General features: G+C 42.3%; 1 protein-coding gene across 1 annotated transcript in view; it reads left to right on the plus strand.

Moving 5' to 3' along the window:
* Nucleotides 1-4275: 4275 nt before the first annotated feature.
* The window catches only part of FGF13 (fibroblast growth factor 13), a 486720-nt gene continuing 471619 nt past the window's right edge, over nt 4276-19376 (plus strand). The window contains exon 1 of the mRNA XM_081808186.1: nt 4276-4356. The gene's annotated coding sequence lies outside the window, so the exon portion shown is untranslated. The remainder of the gene's footprint in view (nt 4357-19376) is intronic.

Genomic DNA, 19376 nt, shown 5'->3' on the forward strand with positions numbered 1-19376 from the left:
GAGGGAGAGATGAACCATGAGAGACTATGGACTCTGAGAAACAAACAGGGTTTTAGAGGGGAAGGGGGAGGGGGGATTGGTTAGCCCGGTGATGGGTATTGAGGAGGGCACGTACTGCATGGAGCACTGGGTGTTATATGAAAACAATGAATCGTGGATCACTACATCAAAAACTAATGATGTATTGTATGGTGACTAACATAACATAATAAAATTTTTTTAAAAAGGGTGGGGGGAGAGAGAGAGAGAGCATGAGCAGGGGTGGGGGAGGGGCAGAGGGAGAGGGAGAGAATCAGACTCCCCACTGAGCAGGGAGCCCGACATGGGGCTCGATCTCAAGGCCCTGAGATCATGGGGCGCCTGGGTGGCTCAGTCGTTAAGCGTCTGCCTTCGGCTCAGGTCATGATCCCAGGGTCCTGGGATCGAGCCCCACATCGGGCTCCCTGCTCCACGGGAAGCCCGCTTCTCCCTCTCCCACTCCCCCTGCTTGTGTTCCCTCTCTCGCTGTGTCTCTCTCTGTCTTGCTTGGATGGGCTTTCCACTTCTCAGCTGCCTTTGCCTGTTGTCCATCCTTGGACTAGTCTCTCTTCGTTGAGCCTCAGTTTCCTGGTCTGCAGAGTGGAGCTGCTGATCCCTGCCTTCTGCTCCAGCTCCTGGGAGGTTGTGACAAAGGCTGGGATTTTAAAAATAAAGCCTAAAACAGCTTTGAGCAATTGGTGCTATAAATACCAGAGGAGGAATTCTATTATTAAATGTCCTTTGTTCGTAGAAGCTTCAGGCAGAGTGGTAAGGTTGAGAAGTAGAACCCCTTTTTCTTTTTGGTGCTTTTAGGAGTGTGGTGACTAGAACAGGCAGGGCTAGGCGTACGTCCCAGGGGTGGGGAGTCCAGTCAGCACTGCTCTGGCTGGGGCAGGCCTGCAATATCCTATTGCATGCTGGCAAAAATAGAATAGCCAGGAGAATGTGAGGACGGGGACAACTGTTCCTGTTTTGAAAAGCGTCGGAAGGATGTAGCTACAGGTGGGGGTGAAGGTCTGCCCCTAAGAGCAAAGCCCAGCCAGGAAGTCGCGGGGCCCCCCAGGATGGAGAGCCGAGATTTGGGCTGGACTCCCGACAGCACCTGTGGCCCCAGTGTCTGGTCCTGTCCCTGGTGACAATGAAGAACTTCTTCCTTGGAAATGCTGCACGTGTTTGTGAGTCAATTCGTTTTCATTCCAAACAAAGAGATCAGAGAAACTCTGATGAGTGGCCAGGCACTGCTACAGAGAAGTGAATAGCCAGTTAGGTCAAGTTTCAACCTTCCCTCGTTTGGAGAGAATTCCACGCCAGCAACCAGGAAACAACAGAGGGCCTCCCCTTTTGGGCATTTTTGACCTAAAGTGCACTCCAGTGGGAGGCTGTATTTGGTATTTTCCCCCCTTCTTCCCCCGCTCTACTCACTAGGTGGAACTTGCTGAGACGGTGCCTCTGGTCTAGAACATAACTGGGCATGCCTGCAGGGCGTGCACTATGGGGATTACAGAAATGACCACAGGACATGGGAGTTTGCAAAAGGAGCAAATCACTAGGAATGTAAAAAGTAAATTTAAAAGTAATGAGGACCTAAATGTACCCATATGTGAAGTGGGAAGTTTTAAAGTTTCAGCCTTTTCTGAGCTTTCTGTGTGCCCAAAAGAGGAGCTTATTTTGGAAGTGGAAGAAGTAGGATTTTTTTTTTTCCTCATCAACTCAAAAGTGGTTGAACCAATTTAGCTCAAACTATAAAAAGACAAAACCAAATGCGCTCTGGTACAAGATTGCTGTGTGGAATTAGAGTGGAAGCAACTAGAGGGGTAAGAGCATGGAGACGCGGTACCTGGCAATTCCTCTTCTGCCAGATGATTTTTCCAGATGCCCATCAGAGGTCTTAAGGGTGGGTTTAGGGCCTGGGGTTCCGAATCAAATAGGCAACTAATTCAAAATAAAATCCTCTTTTTAATTGGAGGTTACTGGAAGTTTCCTGGAATCTGAAATTATTTTGCCAAACATTCTCATTTTTATATAAAGCTACCAGCAGAGCCAGGATTATCTGTATGTGTTTAATGAATGAATTTAACAATGTATTCACGAATTAGAGAGGGAAGTCGTCTAGAGCTGTTAAGAACACAAACTGTGGAGGGCGCCTGGGTGGCTCAGTTGGTTAAGCGACTGCCTTCGGCTCAGGTCATGATCCTGGAGTCCCGGGATCGAGTCCCGCATCGGGCTCCCTGCTCGGCAGGGAGTCTGCTTCTCCCTCTGACCCTCCCTCCTCCCTCTCATGCTCTCTGTCTCTCATTCTCTCTCTCACAATAAATAAAATCTTTAAAAAAAAAAAAAAAAGAACACAAACTGTGGAGACAGGTACACCTAGGTTCATACCCCAGCTCTTACCCTTATCCCCCTTTCTAGCCGCTGGAACTTGATACCAAGCCTACCGCTTCTTCGGTAGAACCCAGATGAATTTACCTTGGGCTTTGATAAGCATTAAATAAGATGATAAACATGAAACACTTAGACTAGCATCCGACGCATTATGAAACCCCAAAACGGTTACAGTAGTCATCGTAGTAGTGGTAGTTACAAAATTGGGGATGGCCCGAGGGCTTGTGTTCATGTGCTTTTCTAGCAAGTCATCTAGATCAGTGTTTTTCAAAAAAGGAAAAATTTTCTGGTGACCAGCAGTAAGAAATATATTTTAGGTGGCAATCGAGTACCCATAAACATGGAAGAAACAAAAGCTTCCCAGGACGATGCTCACCCTTACTGTGTGCAAAGCATGCTATTCTAGTCTAGTCTACTTTTTTTTTTTTCCGTGCAAAAAGGTGGTTTTACTAAAGCACAGGGAGAGGACCTGGGGACAGAATGAGCTGACCAATTGCGTGGAGCAATTGATGATACACTTTGGAGTTGGGGGAGGTAAAGACGAGGGAAGTTTCCGAAGTGATTTTCTTTCTTTTTTTTTCTTTTTTTAATTTAATTGTATTATGTTATGTTAGTCACCATACAATACATCATTTAATGTATTTGTATGTGGTGATCCACGATCCATTGGGTGCGTATAATACCCAGTGCTCCATGCAGTACATGCCCTCCTTAATACCCATCACCGGGCTAACCCATCCCCCCAGCCCCCTCCTTCTACTTTATTGTATTCAATTCTGTTCTAGTCTACTCTACTTATTTTATTTCTCTTGCTCTTTAAATGTTGATACAGCCCACTCTATAGATTTCACTACTATCTAATGGGTCACGGTGCACTGGTTGTTAAATCCTTCCCTAGATGAATCTGGGGGGAGGCACTTAGCACTCTCAGGATCCCAGGGAGCTGTCTTCTGAATTATCACCTCTGGCGACGGTTTGAAGCCAAAATAAATGTTCCCCGAATTTTCTTCCCCGTTAAAACTACCTGTTGGGACAATGAATGACAGCTGCAAAGTGATTGGACCTCAGCCCTCCTCATACTTTCACCACTGTTCTTGCTCTTGGATGAGGGCATTCTTTTCAAGACTCTTCTAGCAAGTCAGGCCAGCATGTGGGTTTGGCTGCAGAACCTGGCACAGACATGCAAGTGCATGTGTGCATGCATGCATGCATATGAGAGAGAAAGAGGGAGAGGGAATAACAGAGAGAGAGAGAGCAAGAGAGACAGAGTGTGTGTGTGTTAGGAATTGGGGAAAACAGGGAAAAGGACTGCCAACTTCTCAGTTTTTCTCTCTCGTATCTACCTATCCAGCTTCTGCCAGATTGGAGGGGAATGCCCACTCCCCCGGGCAGTAACACTTTCCAGAAGGATCCTCCTTCTCTGGAGGTGTCGGACCCTGTGGAAGAGAGCCAGAGCACCAAGAGGCACTAGCTCTTTGCTCCACCTCCCTGGTTTGGTCCCTTCGCCTTGATAGAGCCTTGGTCCAGTAAGATGATCTGACCACAGCTGGTCTCCTACACTTAGAACAAGTTGGAAGCAAGAGAACTTGGGGAAGGCATTTGGTTTCACTAAAAATAGCTGCAATTTAGACCCTGTGACTTACCACTCCTCAGAACAGTCTGATGTGAACCGCCCAGGGTCCACTGACCCCTGCAATTACTTTGGACTGTTTGCTTTCCCTGCCTGGAGCCCTTGAAACCAGGAGGAGCCTAGGGAGTTGAGGGTGCTTTGTTTGGCTCAGATGCAGACTCTTGCAGATCTCAGAAACACACGATGACGATATGACCAAGAAGCTTCCTCCTGCTGGGAGCGCGTGACCGTTGGCACTAATAACGACAGGTCCCTTTAAGATTGTAGTCCATGGTGGGATCTTGTTTGCTCCTCACTGCCAGGCCCATTGCGTCTCCACTTCTAAGGTAGGTGAAAGCAAACTAACTGGGGAAACGTGACAGGAATTGTGATCCTCTTGGGTAACCCCTGCCTGGGTTTCCTCGGCCGAGGGCAGGGGGCAAATGTCAGGGCAGGACATAGCTTATAAATAAAAGTGTAAGTCCATGCTCCCAACACACTGATTAAGCCACAGTAATGTTTGGGAAGTAATTCCTTTCCTCGTTCAAGCCACGGTAATGTTTGGGGATTATTTCCCTTTCTTGCACCCTCCTGCCAGAAACCAAGGTAGTACCTAGCAGGAAAGCACCTCAAATGTTAAAATGAACCCTTTCTCAGCTTCTCTACCTAGAGCTGCTTTCTTGTAGATGCCTTGTCCTTCCTGTTCTGCCGGTAACTCTGAGAATGTGAATTTGGCTCAGGGCCTTGGTTATCTTGGTTATCTGTGTTTGCCTCTTCTGCCTACAGCAGGGACTCCTATAATTCAGGCAGTCCCCGTGAAAGAGGGAATCCAGTCCAGGTACACAAAAGATTTTCTTGGATTCTGTTTCCTTCCTGAAATACTGCTGTCAGGACTCATCTCTGATTTCTAGCCTGTTTATAGCAGTGGGCCTTGGGAAAGGGCTTGGAATTGAAGGGGAGCTGGAAACTTCTGGGGGTAAGGTTAGGAGCCCTCGGACAGCAAAAGAAGCTGCCTCAGTTGCTGGAACGTTAAACACTAGCAATTTCTTGCTTAAAGTTGACTTTAGAGCACTGTGCTAAGAAAACTACGATGCCAGCATTCCAGCTTGCCAAACTAAGGTGTTTTCATGTAAGTGAAGAGACACTTCAGTAAGAGATATGCGTACTTTAAGTGAAAGTCATAATGTTAAAATATTGCATGGCTGGAAGAAACAAATCTTCCGATGCAGGATCACCAGTCTCTGTGCATTTTGTAGAAGAATGGATTATATTAACTGATTCTTGGGCATGGTATCCCCTCCCCACTTTGTTTTCTTTCATCTGTCTTCAAGGTAGATGAGTGTCCAAAGAGCATAAACTTAAAATCTTAAACCCAGAAGCAACATTTTAGAAGTCATATGATGCCTAATTCTTATTGGAGCCTAAGTTGGGATGAGCAAGTCTCTGGTTTTATCCTTAGATTGTTGCCTCAACTTTCCCTGTGACCCCAAAATGGATACAGGGTGGTATTTCCATCTTGAAGCCATAGCTCCATTGGCATCCCATCCTACTGGCACTTTCTCCTTTCCAATATTATTACTTTAAGGTTCATTCATGTTGCTGCAAAGCGAAATGAAACATTTGGAATTATTTTCCCCGTGTTGCATTTGTGCAGCCATATGGCATCATCAATACCACGTGCTGGTCTTAGCACCCAAACGCGTTGTCACATCTTATGGAAAATTGTCAGGGGTTTTGCATTCAAACTGGGGATGTGTCTTATTGAAACATTCTAGGGAAATTGAGTCGCTGAAGGTTGCCTCCGAGTAGCACACTTGCCTAGCACTTTGAACAAGTGATTCCATGGATAAAATCTCTACGAACAAGCAGCTTTTCAGGAATGCATACGTTAGTAAAGCGGTGATTCCTAAACTCCATTTCGTGAACCAGTGCCAGGCTGGGTGCCCAGGAATCACCCGGAAAGATTATTTAAGAATATAATTTCTGGGCCACATCCCTGGAAATGCAGACTGAAAAGGTCTGGGAGTGGAGCCCTTGAAGCAGGACCTGTAGCAAGCAATCCTGGTCATTCTGATGCATGGCCAGATGTGGGAAGCACTGTACAAGTCAAGGTCCTCCTGTTTTTGTCTGTCTGTCTCAAATCTCTCAACGATTGCCTTTTGCCCTTAGAATAAAGTTCACACTTTTTCACCTGGCATTCCCCAGGCCCTCATGATCTAGCCCTAACCCAGCTTTTGAATCTTATTCCTCATTATTCCTCTTCACCGACACCCCCCTCCCAGTCAAGTCAAATTGAATACGATCCCATTTTGCTTTCATGCCTGTGCACTTTAGTAATGCTATTGCCTTTGACTACTGTTTCCTTCCTCACTTTTCTGCACACCCCAATCTGCCCCATTTTTCTTGGTCTATATGTTAGTGGGCATAAGAAGGACTTGGAGGGTTTTTTTAAAGCACTGCTCCTGGGACTCACTTCTGGGGATTCTGATTCAGCAGGTCTGGAGCACCTCAGAGGCTGTGATGCTGACCATGCTTTCAGAAACAGTGCATCTAGCTCAAATGTCATCCCTCTCTCTCTCTTTCTAAGTAGGCTCCATGCCCAACGTGGGGCTTGAACTCATGACCCCCAGATCAAGAGTCACATGCTCTACTGAGGGAGCCAGCCAGGCGCCCCTCCAATGTCATCTCTTTATAAAACCATCTCTTGAAGCATTCATGCTTCCCCATGCCAACTCCCATAGCATTTAGTTTAGAGCTCTGTAATGTAAAACTTCACTCTCTTTTTATTTGAATGACGCTATACGTCATCATTTCCCTCACGCGACAAACATTCAGTGAGTACCTAATATAAAAGGTCTAGCTTTCCTTCAAGATCCCAAGCTGCTTAGAAGACAGGATCTCTGTCCATTGATCTCAGGAAACAACTTGGGCATGAGTGTTGAGTGTCAGTGGGCATGGCAAACCTTAAATCATTCTGCGGTAGATGAGGCAAGGAAATCACCTGTTCGAAGATGAAGCTTTATTTCAAGCTAAGAGATGTGGATACGAGGCAGATCCTTTCTGTCTCCATGTCCCCAATCTGAGATTTATGCAAAAGAGTGGGATCTGAGAAGGCTCCTGGGGTTGGGCAATCTCAGAGCACAGCGGTGACTGGATTCCAGGGAGTCTCTTGGCTTAGGTAGGACGGGAAAGCACCCGGCATTTCTAAATACAGTAGTTCCGTCATAAGGGAGGGATGAACACAGTGCCAAGGGGGGCAGAGGAGGGGCAGGAGACATTGGGTGATGGGGATCTGCAGGGTCTTCACTGGGGACAGGCTTCCCTTCGTTGCTTCACCTCGTGCAGCACGGCAGCTCCTCTGGAATTGTCTGTTACTGAAAGGCTGTGGCTCTTTCATGGTTTTTAATTTACTTATATACATATATAATTATATAAAACGTGTCATAACCCATATTACTAACCTAGTATGTATCCTTCCATGTTTTTATTCTCGTATAATTATGTGAAGCATGTATGTGTACACATATATATATACATGCATATGTCTTTTAAATTATAGATTATTTTATGGAAATTGTATCATGTTACACTTTTCTGTATTTTATACGTCTTGCCATTTACGAGCTGTGTGACCTTAGGGCTTCAGTTTCCTCATCTAGAAAATGAGGATGGTAATACTACCTATCTCATAGGATTGCTGCGAGGATTCAGTGAGTCAAAATACGTAGAACACTTAAGACAGTGCTCTATGTGAGTGTTTGCTATTAGCATCATTATGGCCATTCACGTGAATTCAACAAAACCTACGCATCGGCCGCACTTGCTTGATTTCATTCCTTTTAATGCGGCACAGGATTTTGTGATATAGATGGAGACCAACTGATCCAACCATTTAACTTTTGACAATTCAGTACGCGTCCATTTTTTTTGGTCACTAAAGAGCAACATTGCAATAAACACCTTTGTATATATACCCTTACGTGCACTTGCTTTTCTTATGCTGGGAAAGATTTCCGGGAATGGAATAGCTGGGTTGAAGAGTGTATATATGTTGTTTTAAATTTCACTAAATATTGCAATACTGCTTTTTAAAAAGCATGTAACAAATGCACAACTCCACCAGTAATGTATGGGTGTAGAGCTTTTCCTGCGATCCCAACAGTTGATTTTATTACTCTTTTTAAAATTTGAACAGTCCTATGGGTGAAAAGTGTCATCTCATTGTTACTTGAAAGTTGAGTTTCTCTGGCTACTCATGAATGTGAGCATTTTTTGAAAAACAAAAAAACAAAAAAAAGCTGTTGACCATTTGGATTTGCTTCATCTGTGAAGTGGTTCTTCATGTGCTCTGCCTATTTTTGGAATGGGTTGTTTTTCCTTGTCAATTTGTAAGAACTCCTAGTACATTATAGCTATAAGCCCCTCATCTGTTCTTTGCAAGCAGCTATGTTTCCAGTTTCTTGTTTTATTTTAACTATTGTGTCTTGTGCCAAAATTTAGAAAAATTGTATGTAGTCAAATTTTGTTTCTAACTTCTGGGTTTTAAGGATTGGTTAACAGGGGGTGTGGTGCATATAGTTTCCCAGGTTTTCTTGCAGGACTTCTACTGTTTCTATATGCAAATACGTCTTTATCTAGAAACTGTATTGATTTTTGGCATAAAATATAGGTTCAATTACATATTCTTTCAAATTAATAGCCAGTTGCATCCGTACTGTTCACTAACAATCCATCTTTTTCCCACTGAAATGAAATACCATTTTGGCCATGTATTAAATGCTTATGTATGGGATTCAATTCCACATTCACTATTTTATTCTCTGATCTAATTGCCTATTATTCCTATGCCACTACTAAGTTTTGACTTGATTATGGTGACTTTAGGGTATATTCTGTTATCTGGCCTGAGATGTGTCTCTCTCATTATCCTTATTTCTCATGGCTATTCGAAGGGTTTTATTCTTCTGTATAAGTATTATGTCTATAAATAAATGCCCTCTTTTTCTCTTGAAAAATGTTGGGAATTTTAATTGGATTAAAGATATTGATTTGGAGAAAATTAAAATTTTATGATATAAAGTCTTACGATTTTTTCATTTATTCCTTTTTTCAGATTTTGTTTTATGTCCTTCAGTAAGCTATTGCTGTTTTCTTCACACTGGTCTGATGGTTGGTAGATTTAGTCCTGTGTAGTATATAGGCTTTTTTCATTATTCTGAATGTCATTTTTCCTATTTTCATTCTGTGGTGTTGATCCTTGAATAGAGAAACACTGTTTTGTATAGTAACCTTGTATTTCTTTACTGTACCACATGCTCTAAATAAGTCTCATAGATTTTACTCTAGTGCTTTGTTTGTCTAGCAGTACAAATATACCATTAGCAGGCAAGGAAATCTTGGGCTTTTCTGATGTTTATATTAGTTCTTTCTTTCTGGTGGGGAGGGTTGGGTCTTTTTTTATAAGCTAGACTCTCCAAGACAATATTGAATAATAATAGGGATGGGGGAATTCTTGTCTACTTCAGTATTTTATTTTAACAGGTGAGTGTTTTGCCATTTGAAATAGTATTTTGCAACTGTTTTTGGTAAACTGTATTATTTTAAGAAATTTTCTTCTAATCCTGTTTATTTTCAAAATGTATTAGGAATGCAGCTGAATTTATCAATTGACTTTTAAGCCTTTCTTGATATCATTATTCATATGGTTTTCCTCTTTAATTTATTGACGTAATGAGTTATGCTGATAGATCTGCTGATACTGAACTTCCTTTGCATTTCCAAAGGTAGTCCTATATGTCAGTTAATGATTTCTGTAAAACAAACCAGCCAAAGCCTCAGTGGCTTCAAAAACAACAAACATTTGTTTTTGGTCATGTTGTCTTCAGGTTAGTTGGGGTCTGGCTGATCTAGTCTGGGCTTGGCTTGGTGGCTCCGCTTGTCAGTATAGGTCTGTTGGTCTTTTGAGGCTGCTTTGCTTCAGGTTGTTGTGGCTGGAGCAGCTCTGGCCCAGGTAACACTTATCCTCCTGCCAGGCTAGTCTCAGAGTGATTGCAGAAGCACAAGAAGGAAGGAAGGTGGAAATGCATGAAGCCTCTTAAGGCATAAGCTGGGTAGTGGCACACTTCTACCTCATTTTATTTGCCCAAAGTCATCTGGCTTATTCCAAAGTTAAGGGGCAATGAAATGGATACCATATTGATGGCAGGAACTCCAAAATCACTTATATCAGTAAGATGTTTTAAGTAAACCTCAGGGTAACCACGAAACAAAAACCTATAGTAGATACACACAAGAGAGGGAAATCAAAAGATACCACTATAGAAAAGCATCAATTCACAAGGGAAGACAGCAAGAGAGGAAGAAAGGAACAAAGGAATTATACAAGAGCCAGAAAACAATTAACAAGAGTGCAATAGTAAGTCCTTACCTATCAGTAACTACTTGAAGTGAAAATGAATTCAATTCTCTAATCAAAAGGCATAGAGTGGATGGATGAATGGACAAAAAATCAAGACCCACATATATGTTGCCTACAAGTGACTCACTTCAGTTTTAGGACACTCACAGGCTCAAAGTGAAGGGATGGAAAAGGACATTCCAAGAGAGAGAATGGTTAGTTATACTTACATCAGACAAAATAGACTTTAAGTTAAAAACTGTAACCGGAGGCAAAGAAGGTCATGATTTAATGATACGGGGGTCAATTCATTTAAAGGATATAACAATTTTAAACATATATGCACCCAACATCAGAGTACCTAAATTTATTAAGCAAATTCTAACAGATCTGAAGGGTGTTATGGACAACAATACAGTAATAGTAGGGGACTTCAGTATCCCACTTTCAGCAGAGAATAGATCATCCAGACAGAAAATCAATAAGGAAACATTGGATTTGAACTATACTTTATACCACATGGACCTAAAAGGCACATACAGAACATTTTATCCAACAGCTGCAGAATACATATTTTTGTCAAGTGGCACAAGGAACATTATTCAGGATAGATCATGTGTTATGCCACAAAACAAGTCTTGGCAAAATTAAAAAGACTGAAATCATACCAAGTATCATTTCCAACCAAAACGGCATGAGACTAGAAATCAATGATAGGAGGAAAATTGGAAAATACACAAACGTGGAAATTAACCAACATACTCTTGAACAACCAGTAGAGCCAAGGGTGAAATCAAAAGGGAAATAAAAAAAAAATCTGGAAATAAATGTGAAAATGCAAATACAGTATACCAAAATGTATGAGATGTGGCAAAAGCTGTGCTAAGAGGGAAGTAAATAGTGATAAATAGTTAAGAAAAAAGAAAGATCTCAAACAACCTAACTTTATACCTCAAGGAACTACGAAAACAAGAGCAAACTAAGCCCAAAGTTAGCAGAAGGAAGGAGGTAACAAAGATGAAAGGAGAAATAAATGAAATAGAGAATAGAAAAACAATTAAAAATATCAATGAAACTAAGAGTTGTTTTTTGAAAAGGTAAAAAAATGGACAAACTTTTAGCTGGACTTACCAAGAAAAAAAGAGAGAGGACTCAAGTAAATAAACTTGTAAATGAAAGAGGAGGCATTACAACCAATACCACAGAAATACAAAGGATCATGAGAGACTACTATGAACAATTTTATGGCAACAAATTGGGCAACCTGTAAGAAATGGATAAATTCCTGGCAACATACAACCTACCAAGTCTGAATCATGAAGAATTAGAAAATCTAACCAGACCAATAACAAGTAAGAAGACTGAATCAGTAATCAAAAAGCCCCCAACACACAAAAGCTCTGCACAAGATAGCCTCACAGGTGAATTCTATCAAACATTTAAAGGATTAAGGACAATTCATTTCAAACTCTTCCAAAAAATAGAAGAGGAAGGAATACTCCCAAACTCATTTTTATGACACCAGAATTCCCCTGATACCAAAGCCAAATAAGGGTATTTCAAGAAAAGAAAACTACAGGCCAATATCCTTGATGAATATAGATGCAAAATTTCTCAATGAAATACTAGCAAACTGAATTCCACAGGACCTTAAAAGGCTCATATATGATGGTCAAGTGGGATTTATCTCTGGGATACAAGGATGGCTCAACACACACAAATCAATTAACAGAATGAAAGACAAAAATCATACGATTATCTCAATAGATGCAGAAAAAAACATTTGACAAAATTCAGCATCCTTCCATGATTAAAAAAAAAAAAAAGCCTCTCAAAAGTTTGTGTATAGAAGCAATATACCCCAACATAATAAAGGCCACATATGACACACCTACCGCTAACATCATACTCAAAGGTGAAAGGTTGAAAATTTTTTCTCTAAGATCAGGAATATGGCAAGTGTGCCCACTCTTACTACTTCTATTCAACTTAGTACTGGAAGTCCTGGCCAGAGCGATTAAGCAAGAAAACAGAAATAAAGGGCATCCAAACTAGAAAAGAAGGAATATAATTGTCTCTATTTGCTGATGACATGATCTTATATTTAGAAAATCCTAATGATTCCACCAAAATCTCTTAGAACTAATAAGTGAATTCAGTAAATTTTCAGGATACAAAATCAACATTTAAAAATCACTTATATTTCTATACACTAGCAATGAACTATGTGAAAAAGAAATAAAGAAAAGAATAAAGATGCTCTACAAAAGCATCAAAAAGAATAAAATACTTAGGACTAAATTTAACCCAGGAAGTGAAGAACCTGTACACTGGCAACTATAAGACACTGATGAAAGAAATTGAAAATGACACAAGTAAATAGAAAGCTATCCTACGTGGATGGATCAGAGGAGTTCCTATTATTTAAAATGTACATACTAGGGGCACCTGGGTGGCTCAGTCCTTAAGCATCTGCCTTCGGCTCAGGTCATGATCCCAGGGTCCTGGGATCAAGCCCCGCATCGGGCTCCCTGCTCGGCGGGAAGCCTGCTTCCCCCTCTCCCACTCCCCGTTTGTGTTCCCTCTCTTGCTATGTCTCTCTCTGTCAAATAAATAAATAAAATCTTAAAAAAAAATTAAAAAAATAAAATATACATACCATCCAAAACTATCTATAAATTCAGTGTTTTACCTATCAAATAATTCCAATGGCATTTTTCCTAGAAAAGGAAAAACAATCCTAAAATTCATATGGAGCCACAAAAGACCCCACATAGCCAAAGAAATCTTAAGAAAGAAGAAAGCTGGAGGCCTCACACTCCCTTATTTCAAACTGTATTACAGATCTATAGTGGTCAAAACAGTATGGTATTGGCATAAGAACAGACACATAGACCAATGGAACAAAATCAAGAGACTAAAAAGCAGGCAAGAATACTTAGTGGAGAAAGGATAGTCTCTTCAATAAATGGTATTGGGAAAACTGGATACCCATATGCAAAAAAAATTGCAATTGACCCCCTATCTTACACCACTCACAAAAATTAACTTGAAATGGATTAGGTAAGGCCTGAAACTATGAAACTTGAAAAAGCTCCAAGACATCAGTCTTGGCAATGAGTTTTTTTGGATATGACACCAAAGCACAGGCAAAAAAAGGTGAAAATTAACAAGTGGGACCACATTAAACACTTCTACACAGCAAAAGAAACAATCAACAAAATGAAAAAGCACCCTAAAGAATGGGAGAAAATATTTCCAAACTGTATATCTGATAAGGGGTTTATATCTAACATGTCTAAAGAAAACTCACACACCCCCAACAGCAAAAAAGAAAAAACTCCAATTAAAAAATGGGTAAAGGACCCAAAAGGACATTTTTTGCAAGAAGACCTACATATGTGGCCAAGAGAGGGCGCCTGGCGGGCTCAGTAGGTAGAACATGCGACTCTTGATCTCGGGCTCCTGAGTTCGAGCCCCATGTTGGATGTAGAGATGACTTAAAAAATAAAATCAAATCTTAAAAAATGACAATAAACAAATGTGGCCAAGAGGTATGTGAAAAGGTGCTCAACATCAATAATAATCATGGAAATACAAGCTAAAACCACAATGAGATATCACCTCACATCTGTTAGAGTGGGTGTTACCAAAAAGATAAGAGAGGGGCGCCTGGGTGGCTCAGTCGTTAAGCGTCTGCCTTTGGCTCAGGTCATGATCCCAGGGTCCTGGGATCGAGTCCCACATCGGGCTTGCTGCTCCGCGGGAAGCCTGTTTCTCCGTCTCCCACTCCCCCTGCTTGTGTTCCCTCTCACGGTCTCTCTCTCTCTCTCTCTGTCAAGTAAATAAATAAAATCTTAAAAAAAAAAAAAAGATAAGAGATAACAAGTGCTGGGGAGGATGTAGAGAAAAGGGACCACTCATGCACTGTTGGTGGGAATGTATATTGGTGCAGGCACTGTGGAAAACAGTACGGAGATTCCTTTAAAAAGTAAAAACGTAAGTACCATATGCTCCAGCAATCCCACTTCTGGGTGTATACCTGAAGGAAATGAAATCACTATCTTTTTTTTTTTTTTTAATTTTATTATGTTATGTTAGTCTCCATACAATGCATCATTAGTTTTTGATGTGGTGATCCACGATCCATTGTTTTCGTATAACACCCAGTGCTCCATGCAGTACGTGCCCTCCTTAATACCCATCACCGGGCTAACCACTCCCCCCTCCCCCCTCCCCTCTAAAACCCTGTTTGTTTCTCAGAGTCCATAGTCTCTCATGGTTCATCTCTCCCTCCGATTTCCCTCCCTTCATTTTTCCCTTCCTTCTCCTAATGTCCTCCATACTATGAAATCACTATCTTGAAGCCATACCTACATTCTCATGTTCATTGCAGCATTATTCACAATAGGCAAGACATGGAAACAACCTAGGTGTCCATCAATGAATGACCGGAAAAGGACGATATGGTATAAATATATACAATGGAATATTATTGAGCCATAAAAAGAAGGAAATCCTGCCTTTTGTGACAACAGGGATGGATGTTTACGGCATTATACTAAGTGAAGTAAGTCAGACATAGAAAGACAAATACTGTATGATCACATTTGTATGCAGAATCTAAAAACATTGAACTCATGGGAACAGAGAGAAGAATGGTTGTTACCACTGGCTAAGGAATGGTAGAAACAATTAGATGTTGGTCAAAGAGTTCTTTCAGTTATAAGATGAACATGTTCCAGAAATTTAATGTACAGCATGATGACTGTAGTTAACAATACTGTTTTATATATTTTAAAATTGCAATAAGAGCAGATCCTTAATGTTCTCATTATAACAACAACAACAAAAAGGTAATTGTGTGAGGTGAAGAATGGGTTAACTAGCCTTAGTTTGGTAAACATTTCATAATATATAGGTTTCAAATCATCTCATTGTACACCTTAAATGTACACAATGTTATGTGCCAATTATATCCTACTAAAGCTGGGGAAAAAAGGAATTAAGGAGCTTTTCTTCTTTTTTTATGGCCTGGAATAGTTTAAATGATATTGGAACTACTTGTTTTAAAAAATAAGTTGAATTAAAACAGATGAACCACGTTGTTATGACGACTTTTATTTTTTTATTTTATTTTTTAAAAGATTTTATTTATTTGAGGGAGAGAGCGAGCAAGTAGGGGAGGGGCAGAGGGAGAGGGAGAGAATCTCAAGCAGACTCCCCACTGAGTGTGGAGCCCAACATGGGGCTCAGTCCCACCATCCTGAGATCATGACCTGAGCCGAGACCAAGAGGCAGATGCTCAAACGACTGAGCCACCCAGGTGCCCCAGAAAGTGTTCTTTTTAATTGCTTTTGAGATAGTTTGTAATTTTACTTTGGTCCAACAAGTATTCTAGGAGTGTATTTCTTAGTTTCCAAGCAGTAACTTTTTGAATTTTAAAAATTATTTATTCAAATTTTATATTTTATTTTTTTAAAGATTATTTATTTATTTGAGAGAGAGAGAGAGAGTGAGAGAGAGCACAAGCTGGAGATGGAGAAACAGACTCCCCAGTGAGCAGGGAGCCCGATGTGGGCTTTGAGCCCAGGTCCCCAGGATCATGACCTGAGCCAAAGGCAGACCCACTGAGCCACCAGGTGCCCCTATTTTTTATTTTAAATATTTAACATTTAAATATAAAATGTATATTCAAATTTATTATATGTTATGCTCAGAAAAGCTCTTTTTTTATCTTTTAAAACAAATACCGCCTTCCCTCTGTCTCTTCCCTCTTCTCCTTCTGGAAGACTTTTTCAGGATCTCTGCATCTCTTACATTTTCCTTCATGATTTCCTTCGCATGGTATTTTTGGCTTTGTGCTCTGTGATTCTTCTACTTTATCTTCCAGGTTACTCTTTGGGGTCTCAGCAGTGATCATCCCCTCCTTCTGTTCATCTACTGAACTGTCTATTTAGCATTCATGTTGTGTAGTTCCAGAAAGTCTGTTTTTATGCTGCACTCGAATCTCTCTATATGTTCCTATTTTGTTATTCTCGTTGTTGTTCAAGTGATCATTTGTGTCTCTTCCTGCCAGTCTATCTCTTTAGGCATGTGTTGCTTAGTCAACCTTTTTCTGGGTGCTAGTTGATTGCTGGACCCACAGAGATGGTTATAAAGTATTTTGTTGTCAACCCATAGGGGTCAGCTGAGGCTGGAAGGGATCTCCCAGAGTTTTCCAAGTGCTAGTAGGCCCTCAAGTGGTGGGAAGCCACCTTCTTCCCAGGCCTCTTCACGTGGTCCCTCTCAACACTGACCTGGTCTGTTACTTAACTTTATTTTTTCTTGGCCCCTTGGAGGCCTAAGAGACAGGGGATATAGGTCTGAGATTGGTTTCCCAATCTCCTGGTTTCCTTGTGCTGGGCCTTTCTGGCAATGGATTCAGGCTTTGCTCAGCAGTCATGGAAGAAAGCCTGACAACACTTCTTTGCGTGAGATTCCCACAATGTCTAGGTCTTCCCATCCAGCTCTTCTCCAGAGACCCCGATAGCCATTTGGCTGAGAAGAAGCAGGCAGCTTGGAGTTGGAAATGAGAAATAACCCATGCTTAGGTCACCATCTTTCCAGAGCCTGCTGTGGTTTCTTACAAGAAAAGAAAGAAGGGCTTTAAATATGACTGGACCTTGGTGCTATTGCTTCCCAGGGGATTGCTTTTTAATAACACATGGCCAATGGCGAAGTTCAGGGTGAAATCGGTATCGGTGTCTGGGTGAAAATAGAGCTACTAAAATATTGCAATAAGGGGTTAAGAAAATAGACAGAAAAATAGATACACACACACACACACACACACACACATACACACAAACACACAGTGGCAGTGGGAGGAGCTTAGGAGACTGAGGGTCCAGAAGGTTCATGCCAGAGGATCAGACAAATGTCTGTAATGACTTTAACTAGAAGCACTGAAGAAGTGAGGAGGCCAGCACTCACTGGAATTCCGAGCAGTCACCAGGAAGTGGAAGCTCACAGAGTGATCTGTGAAGCCACACTGTGTGACTTGCCACAGGCTCTTGAGAACAGCGACTTCTGCTTCATTCCCACCTTCCAAGTCTCCCAGTGAGTTTCTCGCAGGGGCAAACGCTACCCTGGAACCACACAGGGAAGGGGCCTCTGGGTAACCCGGTCCTGGCCTTGGTCAGGAGAAGCAGTGGTAGCTGAGCTGAAAACTGACAAAGTGGCACAGTACCCCAGACGAAGACCAAAGAATAGCAGGGCAGGGGTGTGGATGCGGCCAAAGAAGCCTCTGGAGAGGACTCTTCGCCCTTTAGTCTCAGTGCCATACCTCTCTTGACGGGCATGCTTTGTTCTAGCTCTCAGAGATGTCCACTAACACCAAAGCTAGAGTGTTACTCGCTAGTCACGGATTCTTTCAGAATCCTGGGGCCCATGCCAACCAGTGCCAAGACAGGTACCTGAGCCTTCTTGACCATGTCAGCAAAGACCTGGGATCAAATGCCGCCCGTGCAACTCACTAGCTGTGGGAACCCGAACAGGTAAATTGCTCTTTCTCAGTTCTTTTGTTGTTGTTGTTGTTTTTAATTTAAATTCAACTAGCCAACTTATAGTACATCATTAGTTTCAGATGTAATGTTCAGTGATTCATCAGTTGCGTCTAACACCCTGTGCTCATCCCACCGTGTACCCTCCTTGATGCCCATGCTAGACACGTCTCCAAAGGCAAGGGCAACAAAAGTAAAAATGAACTATTGGGGCTTCATCTCAGTCCTTTTCATTATTTGTAAATAAAGGGTGACAATATCTAGCTTTGGAGACAGGTACAAGGATGAAATGACAGTTTATATAAAGCACAGTCTCTTAGTTGCCTCCGGTTTTTGGTCATCAGTCTGGTGCGGGGACCCTCAAAGGGATCTCTGGAAGTGCACAGTAGCAAATGCTTGTAGGCTGGGTGATGTGGGGACGAGGGAGGCTTTATGTCACAAAGGGGAATAAATATGGGGGGAAAGTAACAGGGAACAGTGGTGCTAGACCCTGGCGTTGGGGGAGGGGATGAGAACGTGACAAGGAAAATGACACGGGAGGCTGCGCTGGTAGAAGTGGAATGGGGAAGCGTAAAGAATTCCAGAAGTGGGAAACTGAGTAGGAGAGTCCCTGAGAGAAGAACATGTCCATTCTGCGCTGGGTCAAATCACACCAACTGGGTTACACATACTTTCAGGGGAAGGAAAGTGCAGGCACACGTGTCTCATCAGTAGAAACTCAGCTTGGCATTTGTTAACCATTTGCAAGTTGCTCCTTTTTTCCCTAAAACGTAACAGCTATTTACAGTACCAGCTGGGGATCAGTGCTCTGTGGGGAGGTAGAAAGCCAAGCCAAGCCCCAAGCCCTGGAGCTCCAAAGAAGGCTCCAGGCAACTTCCCAAGAAGACAGCAAAGTTGGAGGCAACTTAAACTGGCAGAGGAAGAGGACGATGCTCAGAATCTCTCCTTGTCAAAAGCCTGGGCGAAAAGACAGGGTTGGAGAGCAAAAGAGAGGAGTCACAGGCTGGGATCTTTGAAAGGAGATGACGTTTGTGATGGAAAATATTCATTAGGGATCCATGGCTGTGAAAGGAAGGGGGGGAGGAGGCAGGACTGGGTAGAGGGTAAAGTTGAAGTGCAGAGCAGGCCCAACAAAGCCTTGACCAGGCAAATGGGGAGCTCTGGAGTGAGTACTGTCCGTCAGAGAACTTGTGTTGATCCCAAATGGCCAGGCCTCTCTCAGTCACTGGATGTGGCCTGCCCCAGGAAGGGCGTGACCTCAGGTGAGGTCAGGATTCTGGCGCTGAGGCAGATTCTGAAGGAGCTGACATCTAGAGGCGGCTCATCGACCACACTGCCCACAGGCGGGCAGCAAGCCCCTCCTGGACGGGGAAGCTGGACAGCACGCATCCGTGTCTACTGCACGGGGGGGGGGGGGGGGGGGGGG

Source organism: Leptonychotes weddellii, chromosome X (genome assembly GCF_054177405.1).
Source record: "Leptonychotes weddellii isolate Sample4059 chromosome X, ASM5417740v2, whole genome shotgun sequence".
Classification (NCBI taxonomy): domain Eukaryota; kingdom Metazoa; phylum Chordata; class Mammalia; order Carnivora; family Phocidae; genus Leptonychotes; species Leptonychotes weddellii.